Source organism: Cupressus sempervirens, chromosome 5, assembly GCF_028749045.1.
Source record: "Cupressus sempervirens isolate cs-2001-9-10 chromosome 5, ASM2874904v1, whole genome shotgun sequence".
Taxonomy (NCBI): Eukaryota; Viridiplantae; Streptophyta; class Pinopsida; order Cupressales; family Cupressaceae; genus Cupressus; species Cupressus sempervirens.
The window spans coordinates 401,399,454-401,410,103 of record NC_143122.1 but is presented as its reverse complement, the minus strand read 5'-3'; the positions used below and the strand labels follow the sequence as shown (position 1 = coordinate 401,410,103).

Genomic DNA, 10,650 nt, shown 5'->3' with positions numbered 1-10,650 from the left:
TGCCTCCACTTATGCGTTGCATTCACAAGTGTCTCCTTGGCCCTTTAGTATATGGGGTTTAGATCTTATTAGTAAGATATCTCCCTCTTTTTCCTAAGGACAAACTATATCCTTATAGTTGTTGAGTACTTTACTGAGATGGTTGAAGTTGTCCCTCTTTGCTCAACTATTATTGGGGTTATTTGTGATTTCATTCTTAAAAACATCATCCCTCAATTTAGTATTCCCATTGAAATCATTTTTTATATAAGTTGAAAAGTTTGTTGGACAAATACCACATCCATCAACACTTCTCTACCCCTTATTTTCCTCAATCTAATGGTCAATTTTATGCTTCTAATAAGGTTACCGGGACAATCCTTAGGAAGATGCTTGATAAAAAAGCTAGGGATTGACATGAACAATTAACCTATGCTTTGTAGGCCTATAGGACAAGTTCCCATACTACAACTGGAACATCACCTTATAATATTGCTTATGGGGAAGATGTGATTAGGCCTTTAGAGTTATATTCCTTCTTTGAGAGTTGAATCATTCAAGAGTATAATTGATAAAGATACTTTTAGAAAGTAATGGTTACAAGAGCTTGAGATGTTAGATGAATAATGTATTAATGCTTTGAAACATATCATGGTATGTCACTAATCAGTCAGAAAAAGATACAATGGCAAAGTGATTGAATGTTGCTTTTGAGTTGGTGACTTAGTTCTCTTTGAAAATTAGAGAAATGTAAAATACCCAATGAAAAATGGAACTATAGTCTTCATTGGATAGGTCCTTAGATTGTCACACAAGTGTATGGCTTTGGTGCATATAGAATTTTTGATACAAATGGTGTGCAAAGATATCCTTGGATAACTCGAGATATCGCATCACCTTGTAGAGTACATGTGATGAGGATGGAATCCTTGATCCAATGACCATGTCTCTCAAGATATCTCTCATGAAGGATCTCCACTCCTTGGTGCTAATTGCATTTCACATTTTTGCATATATCATTTATCACATATTTATGAATTTTGCATCGATCAAGCTTATATCAATTTTTCTCATACCTAGATCTCCCTCAAAAATTTGGGGTCTATTTTGCAAATGGGTGTCATGGGAGTGACTCCATTGTCCTATCCTCTCTCTTCCCATCTCGTCCGGGGTGGGGGTGTATCTATGTAAGCTCATGCTACTTGTATGGGCCTAGCCTCTATAGGGGATATTGGTGCCCCACCTATTGTCTTGCCTACTACTAGCATTTCCTCCTTTGCCTCTGCCACCATACATCTTTACCTAGTGGTAGATCCTCCTCCTTTTCGTCTCTCTCCTCCTCCCCCTCATCTCTATGTTGTTCCCTAAAGTATGGACTTAGATCTCTAGTAGGATAGTCATTTAGGAACAAGGATCTAATGCCTTACACATTGATATACTAAAAGTAGTTCCTCAAAAATCATGCATCCTTGATTGTAGGAGGGACTCTGACATCATCTAGAATCTTAGTGTCTCTCAACTCTATATCATTAATAGTTAGTCCTGGTATGGTCTTGGGCCTCTTTATGTATCCCTGCCAATGTATGTACTAAGGTACCTGTGTGGGAGGACCCCAATGAAGATCAAATTAGTGCATCACCTTCTCATAATAGTGGGGTACCACAATGTAATTATGTCTTCTCTCTACTAGCCTCCATCTTTGTATCCATCTCAAATGCACTACTAAGTCTAGCCATACTATCATATGACAATAAGTCCTCGATACCTCCTTTGTAGCTAGTAGTTGGTCTAACATAACCCACTAGTATAGTACATTTCTAAACTACCTTGGATGACTCAATGCGCATGCAAACACTCTCATAAACTTAGTTAACACATCAATGGGGCATCTCATAGGCCTAGTACATGTGATGTTCTCAAAGAATCACACCTATCAGAGTGTACATATCATCAAGCTATGCCATTGATATCTCACAAACTTCTCAAGCTCATAATATAGGTTCACAATCATGATCTTACCCCACACATATACTAGAAACTCCCCCTTTGTGTTCCACACTATATGGGTTAGAGGAGTGTAAGATATGATGCCCTCAATATTGGGCATCATAGCTATGAAAATTGTGTAAAGCATGAGGCACCTAATTAAAAAAGGTTGTCCCAATAAGACACCCTCCACGATATCCTGATCGAGTCTCTCTCTCTATCCGTATATGGCATCCCCATACACTACTCAAAATCCATGTTAATCTCCCCTAGAGAACTATTAACCCATGGTCTAATCATCATCCCTTAGACTAGAATATGTAAGATCTAGGAGGCATCCTCCAAGGTGATGATCATCTCCAATAGGTAGATGGAATAAACATGTGTCCTCATCTCATCTCTCCATCAGTGCTAATAGCAAGGCCTTATGAAAGTGCATATGAGGTAGTCAGGCTACCCAATAAAGGCTAGTGTCTCTCACGATTTGCATATCCTCTGCTCCCAACTCTCATATATGGTCTCGAATGTAGATCATCATGTTCAACATATAGTTATCTCTCATCACTAGTAGCTCCTGCAATGGAAACACAATGAATCCTATTATATATCATATCAAATACAAATACTTAACATAAAAATTCTACATTTTGATCTCAGGCACAAGTCGACTTCTTAGGAAGAGGTTAACTTCCTGGGAAGAGGTCGACTTGCATTCTGGGATACAAGTTAGCTTTCTAACATAGGAATAAAAAACTAGTCCCTATATCACTTGGAGAAAATTTCTCAATCTACAAAAATCATGAAAATGGAAGAACAACACAAGGAAATTGGCACGGGCATCTAGGCCTACCTCATTTGGCTCTATGTCATCTGTTACTACCTATTAGATCACCTCCATCTGCATTGGTGATAGTTCCTCCTTCCTTAACATCTTTCTTCGTCTTCTCTTTCACGTTCAAGTAAGTCCTTCAAATGAGCTTCAACAAAGGTAAGTTCTCTTTATGTATGTTCCTTATTAGGTCACTTTAAGAATTTCTTTTAGAAGTTAACTTATCATTGTTAGATGTTAAAACCCTCCTTCACTCTTCTAATCATATCTTGAGTTTGGTAACTCCATTTTGAGCATTTTTAGAGGTGCTGGAATTGTGATTTAGTTGCCTTTCTATCTAAGTATCTTAAAATAAATTTAGGATTCATCTCAAATGATTTTGAAGGCTACTTGTCATCACATCCCATATTCACTTCACTATGGTGAACATCAAGGCTAGTTGTGGGATCTACCCTCTCTTTTGTTGGTATTGAACTTGTAACTTCCTCCATTTGTAAATATTCTAAAACCTTTGAACATCTTTTTTTTTAGTGCAAATTTCCCTGTGATAGTTTGTCTTTATTTCTTGATCAACCTATTAAATGAAATTCCAGGGTAGGGTTTTCATGACATATAATTCTTACTAGTTTTGTGGAAATATTTGATTTCAAAATCAACATGTTTTGGTTTATTCTAATTGTTGAATTTTTCAGGTTCATTTGCAAAGCAGATAAACAAAGGTGTTTTCCAAAACAAGAAACAAGACCTTACTAAGTTTAATTAAAAACTCACACATTTTTGTATCATGTCATTGGTTTCTACCATGCTCGAAGTGCCTAAAGAAAGATTCACAATCTTGGTCTTGGGAAGAGGCCATGATCATCTACAAGGAGGACATTCAATAAACAAACTACTTTGACACCTACACAAACATGCTGAACTACGAGGAGCTGGAAAACCTTTAAAAAGTCACCAAGGACAAGCAGTTTGATATTGAGGAAAACACAAAGATCAAAGAACAAAGAGGACCTTCTTGGGAAGATATAGCTTATATTGCATTTGTAGTTGAACCTCTTATTGGAGCATGTGAATGTGACAAAGCATAATGCAACAATAATATCACGGGGGCATGAGACTAGTTTTATTAAACAATTTATACATTTTGTTAATCTTACTTCTTTTTATGAGTTGCATTTGATGTAACAATAGATACTATGAAAAAGTAAATATACATTTTTACCAATGCAATATGTATATATGTATAGATATAGTCTTAGGTGAGACATAAACTCAAGAGCAGTATGAACCTATTTTTTGTGGTTGTTACCTTTTGATGTAGTTTCGACCCTAGAAACAGTTTATAGTTTACAAACTATCTTAATATATAAAAAATTAAAATTATATACAGTCCAATATTGTGGAGGCCTAAGTTCAAATTACAAAGGGATATCTAATATGGAATTTTAAGTTGCAGTTATTGGTCATCAATAGTTAGCTTCTAGTGTTGAGTTGGTGTCAAAATATGTAAATTTCTAAGTTGCAACTCTTGGTCTTCCATAAATGATTTCTATTATTAGTCTATTTGTTATACTTGCAAGAGCCTCTCGTCTCATGTTGATACTCACATGAGTAGAACATTTGTAAACAAGTATAAATATAAAATCTATATACATCATCCATCCTATTCATACGATCCCTACCATTTAGAATTTTAAAAAACTACAAACAATTTTATTTCATTATTTAGTCCAATTCTAATTTTGAATTTTGAATTTTTTATAAGAAAAGTGTATCAGCACAATACATTTAGCTCTCTAACCTTTCTCACAATAATAGTAGTTTATAGAATCTATCTTGTATGTTCCATTAAATTATTATTTTTAAATTTATATAAATGGAATTTGTTGTTTTCCTCATATCAATTTTTAGACCTTTTTTTCAATCATCATCCGTATTGTGATAAATAAAGTTTAATTTTCATTTGGTAATGCAACTTTTTAACATATTTAGTTGCATCAAAGTTGTATATATTAAATCTCAAATGGCAGGTCTATGATACAAATTAATTCAGACAAGGACTAAACAAGATGCCAGAGGTTCAAGAAAATGTCTCCAAGCGTTGAATTGATTGTGCCCTTCTCTAAAGTTTACTGCAGGCCTAAACATCGATCCATTTTCTTCAAGCCTTCCTTTCCCTTTGCTCTTTTCCATCCTCCACTTCCTCCAGCTTTCCATTTTAAAGAGATATAAGCTTTCTGAAAACAGTCCAATCTTCCATGGTATCATAAATGAGGATTTTAACAGTATATTTAGGTAGTGATGCACATTGCATGTCATACGTATAACCTCCTAAAGGGCCCATTTGGTGAGCGGAATAGGAATACGTATTCTGGAATACGTATTCCGGAATACGTATTCTGGAATACGTATTCCGGAATACGTATTCTGGAATAGAACGTATTCCTGTTCTCCGTTTGGTTCAGCGAATATTTGATGGGAATTTGCGGACCCGAAAATTTATGTTTTATAAAATAAATAAAAATGGAATAGGAATACGTATTCCAATACCACCTATTTTGGTGGAATTGCAAAACTCCATTTTTGGGCCAAAAATGGAATACGTATTCCATTTTTGCTTCGTATTCCAATCCCGTTTTGGTGCATCCAAACAAGGAATTCACAATTTTTGGAATACGTATTCCTATTCCACTCACCAAACGGGCCCAAAGTGAATATCTAATTCTTTCGTGATGAACAGTTTAGCCTCGATCTGCAAATGCTTTCAACATTTTCTAGAGAGAGAAAAGAGAATTTGGTTCCTTCGTTGTCATCGCAGGTCTTTATGGTACAAGGCTATGTTCACAGCATGCCTCACTTAAAATCACCAATAATCTCCACAGGAACATTGTCCTTGCTTGAAATGATGGAACCTGCTCGCATCTCTCACAACAATTTCTCTTGCAACAACCTTAGAGATTAATTTGGTTGCAGTGTGGCATTCAACACATACTCGAAGGTTCTTGACAACTCTAATGGCTGCTCCAGGGGGTGTGTTTAACAAGCCAAATGCAATTGCCAACTTCTCGCTATGGTGGCAGAGGAAGGATTCTTTTTCCTCGTCCTCCACATCATTCAGAGCATGTTTTGAATTTGGAAAATACCCTGCTGCCCTCATTGCCAAAGACAAATTTTCCAACTTTGCATAGATCTCCTGTGTCTGTGGGTGTGATCTGTCTCCTGCACAGAAAACATGTACCATTTGATGGCCTTCAATCCAACTACATCCAGGTATCTTGCTGATTCCTCCATCTTTCATCATTTTCCTTACATTCAGTGCCTCACTCCATTGGCCCACTTCCACATAGATATTTGAAAGGAGAACATAACTGGCAGTATTTTTAGGATCGAGTTCTATAATGATATTTGCGGTAAAAGCTCCCAGTCCTAGATTTCTGTGTGATTTACAGGCAGCCAGCAAGCACATCCACATAACCACCAAAGGTTTAATTGGTATCTTGATTATAAAGTTCAATGTTTCCTCAAGATAGCCAGCGCGACCAAGAAGATCAACTATGCACACATAATGTTCAATCGCAGGCATAATGCAATGCGAGTTGCTCATGCCACTAAAATATTTACAGCCCTCGTCCACTAAACCTGCATGGCTGCATGCAAATAAAACACAAGCAAAGGTTACATGGTCAGGGTATGTTGCAGATTGCTGCATTAGTTCAAAGATCTTGAGAGCTTCCTTACAAAGACCATTTTGTGCATATCCAGCAATCATGGTATTCCAAGAGATCACATTTCTTTGAGGTAAGTTGAGAAACAGATCATTTGCCTTCTGTATACTTCCACATTTTGCATACATGTCTATCAAGGTATTCCCAACAACTACATCTGATAACAATCCACTTTCAAGTATGCTTCGATGGATGTCCATACCCTGTTCTAAAGCTCCCATTTTGGCACAGGCTGGGAGGACACTCGCAAAGGTTGTGGAGTCTGGTTTTACATCTGCCAATTGCATTTGTTTAAAAGTTTCCAATGCCTTTTCAACAAATCCATTTTGTGCGTATCCTGCAATCATTGCAGTCCATGAGACTGCATCTCGTTTAGAAATTTTGTCAAACAGTTCGCGTGCTTTCTGTATGCTTCCACATTTTGTATACATGTGTACGAGGGCACTCGCAACTACAACATCTGACAAGAATCCACTCTCAATTATACTTTGATGGATGTATACGCCCTGTTCCAAAACTCCCATTTTGGCACAAGCTGGGAGAATGGAAGCAAAGGTTGTGGAATTTGGCTTTAAACCTGCCATTTGCATTTCCATAAACATCTCTAGGGCTTTTTCAAAGAACCCATTTTGCGTATACCCTACAACCATGGCATTCCAAGTGATGACATCTGGTTGAGGCATTTCATTGAAAAGCCTTAATGCTTCATCAAAGAAACCATTTTGTGCATATGCTGTAATCATCGCATTCCATGATATTACATTCCTTTGAGGCATCTTTTCGAAAAGTCTCCAAGCGTCGTCAAGAAAACCATTTTGTGCATATCCGGAAACAATCGCAGTCCATGAGATCACATCTCTTCGTATCATTTTCTGAAACAGTTCACGCGCCTTGTACATGCTTCCGCATTTTCCATACATGTCTATAAGGGCATTCACAACTATGATATCTGACAAAAAACCCCTTTCAATTACGCTTTTATGGATTTCCAAACCATAATCCAAAGCTCCCATTTTGGCACAGGCTGGGAGGATGCTGGTAAGGGATTTGGAATCTACTTTCAAACCTTCCAATTGCATTTGCTTAAATGCTTCCAATGCTTGCTCAACCAAACCATTTTGGGCATATCCTGCAACCATGGCATTCCATGAAATGGAATCCGGTAGAGGCATTTCTTTGAAAAGCTTGAAAGCCTCATCAAGATCACCATTTTGTGCGTATCCAGAAATCATAGCATTCCACGAGACAACATTCCTCAGAGGCATTTTGTCAAACAGTTTGCGTGCCTTGTAGACAATCCCACATTTTGCATACATATCCACCAGGGCAGTCGAAATTACAACATCCGACACAACCCCTCCTTCTATTATGCTTTTATGGATCTCCATACCCTCTTTCAGCGCTCTTATTTTGGCACAAGCTGGGAGTAAGTTGGAAAAGCTAAGCTTATTAGGTTGGACACCTATTCCTTGCATTTGGTAAAACATTTTCAATGCCTCACGAGGAAATCCATGTCTTCTGTAAGCTGCAATGATAGCATTCCATGAGAAACTGTCTTGTTCTTTCATGTCCTCAAAAACTTTACGGCCATCCCCCAAATCCCCACAGTTGACATACATACTGAGAAGCTTGTTCTGAAAAATTGTGCCCACAGCGAATGCAAATCCCCTGTGGGCGATGAAAGAATGGAATTGTTTACCTTGTGAAAGTGCATTTTTGGCAATGCATGTATGTAGTAGTTGAAGATATGTTGAACAATCTACAGGTGGGTTGTGTGTAGTAAGAAGAAAGTGCAGAGCCTCTTTCAAACGACCCTCCTTAAACAAGGCTGTTAGGTTGAGATTGGCAGGGGATGGCAGGGGTAAAGGTAATGGCATATGCATTGTCTGATTACAATTGAACATTGAACTGTATAAATTGAATACTGGAATGTGCATTCTTATTCAATCTACTTGGACCATTCTGGCAATAAATTGTCATCGCCATTTTCCTTCTCAGAAGCTGCTTTCGGACCATTTCTTTATTGCTGTGAACAAAAATCATATTGTAAGTGGTCGTAAGTAGCTGATCTCTGAATTGCAGCTTCTTTCACCCAATTTCTGGGCTCAAAGACACGTATGGCGTGCGCATATGATGCTTTCTGCCACATTTTATGAGTTTTCTCCTTCGACTTCAATCTGATCGACTTCAACCTGAATGAGCGCATTTTTTCTGTTTTTGGAGGAAAAATCATTAGCTTAAACGGATCTGGCTTTCTTGATCTTGTAGAAAATGTCTTTAGCTTTTACGTGGGACAGGGGAGAAGGGGAGAAGAAAATAAGAAAATAAGAACAATCTAATTTTTCTTGAACATTTTCCAGCAGTCTAGACGATCATAAAGAAAATAAGAACAATCTAATTTTTTTAATACATTTTTTATGTGAACATATTATTCTTGATAAATCTTTACTATTTAGTGATACTATAGTACCCAAGAAAATTTATGTTGATAAATGCAAGAAATTGTAAAAACTTGTTGTTTGAGTTTGAAAGTATTTAAATTACTTTTTGTTAAAAAATAGAAGAAAGTTTAGACAAAGAGCGCTGGTGGAAATAGTTATAAGAAGAAAAAACTGAAGATGTATGTATCAAGAAATTATATGTTTCTATAGAAGTTAATCTAGGAGAAGAAAGTGTCATTATGATGGAGGAATTCAGGAGGACACAAGTTTTAAAGAAAATAAGAATAAAAGTAGTTTTCTTTCTATTTTCATATGGATTGATTTATAAATCTTTAGCCTAAGTTTTAATAGGGCAAAGTTTGTTTTATTTTATTTTATATGTCCATGTGCAATGGACTCATTACTTGTGTGTAAGAGAGCAAAAAAAACTTTTGACAGCAAAAGACTCGGCTAAATATTTATGATAGTTGTGTATTCTAGAATGAGATTCCAACTCCAAAGAGAAATAAAGCCACCAGTTGAAATGAGGGCCAGAATGTCCCTCCGCCTGATGGTCAAGTCAAGTGTTGCGGGAAGCGTCTATGCAACCGACTAAATTCCCTGAACAAATCATTTTTAAAGATTTAATAATTAATTTAAAAAAATATTTCAAAAGCATTTTTTATTTTTTATTTAATAAACAAATTGCAATCAAGGTAATTTTGTCAGCGATTTAGCGATTGGCCCATTGATGCTCACGCTCAAATCCACTGTCGAGAGATTCTTTTGTTAAATTTACAAGTTTTGGGTGGTTGTCTTGATGTTTCTCAATGAATGTGAAAGACTTGGTTTTTGTTAAGCTTTATACAAATTTCTTAGGTAAGTCTAATATGGAATGTAGAACAATTTTATGTAAAGATTTTAAAAGTGAATGCAATTTGCTAGAAACAGATATATGAGGGAATTTATGATGAACACACACATTTTGGATATTAATAATTTATTACGCCAAGAGGCGTTCTATACAATGGCAGCATAAATGCCCAGCACGGGAATATGCCAAGATTCCTTGTCAATAAAAAAGAATTGGGAGCGGTTACAAACTTTCAAATTAAATATTAAAAAAAAATTCCCGAAATAATAGTTGGCCGAAATAATAGGAAGCCAAATGGAGGCCGAAATAATAGGCTCGAAAAAGTAGGGCCCGAAAAAATAGGGACGAAATAATTTCAATATGATTTTTTTTTTGTTAAATATAATTTTGCATGCACATTCATGCTTATTTTTTGTGGGGAGTGGGGGAATTTGAAACAAATTCGTAGAATGTGAAGAGACGTCTGTTGGGGGATATGAGGAGCCTCTCAAAAGTTATAAAAGCAAGGCTCCTCATTTCATTTTCATTTTATGTTTTTGCAGAAAGGAAGAGGTGGAGGTTATTGGAGGATTAGATTGGAGTTTTTGAATAGGAGTAAATTGAAGTTTTGGAGTAACATTTTTGCAGGTGAGATTTCTATTTTTTATTTACATTTTCATTTAGATTTAGATGTAGATGTAAATTGAAATTCAAAATTAGTTATAATATTCTACTTTGATTTAGATTTCAATTTTAATTAATTTCATTTAGATTTAGAATTCTGTTCATAACTATTTAGGCTTGCATTTAATAGTTCAGTCTTGCATGTTTGATTTAGATTTAGATTTGTATTCAAAATCT

The 10,650-nt window shown here is 36.2% G+C and overlaps 1 pseudogene; it reads right to left on the bottom strand.

Annotated features, from left to right (window-relative positions):
• Positions 1-5,282: 5,282 nt before the first annotated feature.
• LOC149556518 (pentatricopeptide repeat-containing protein At2g22070 pseudogene) lies at positions 5,283-8,701 on the bottom strand (annotated as a pseudogene).
• Positions 8,702-10,650: the final 1,949 nt, after the last annotated feature.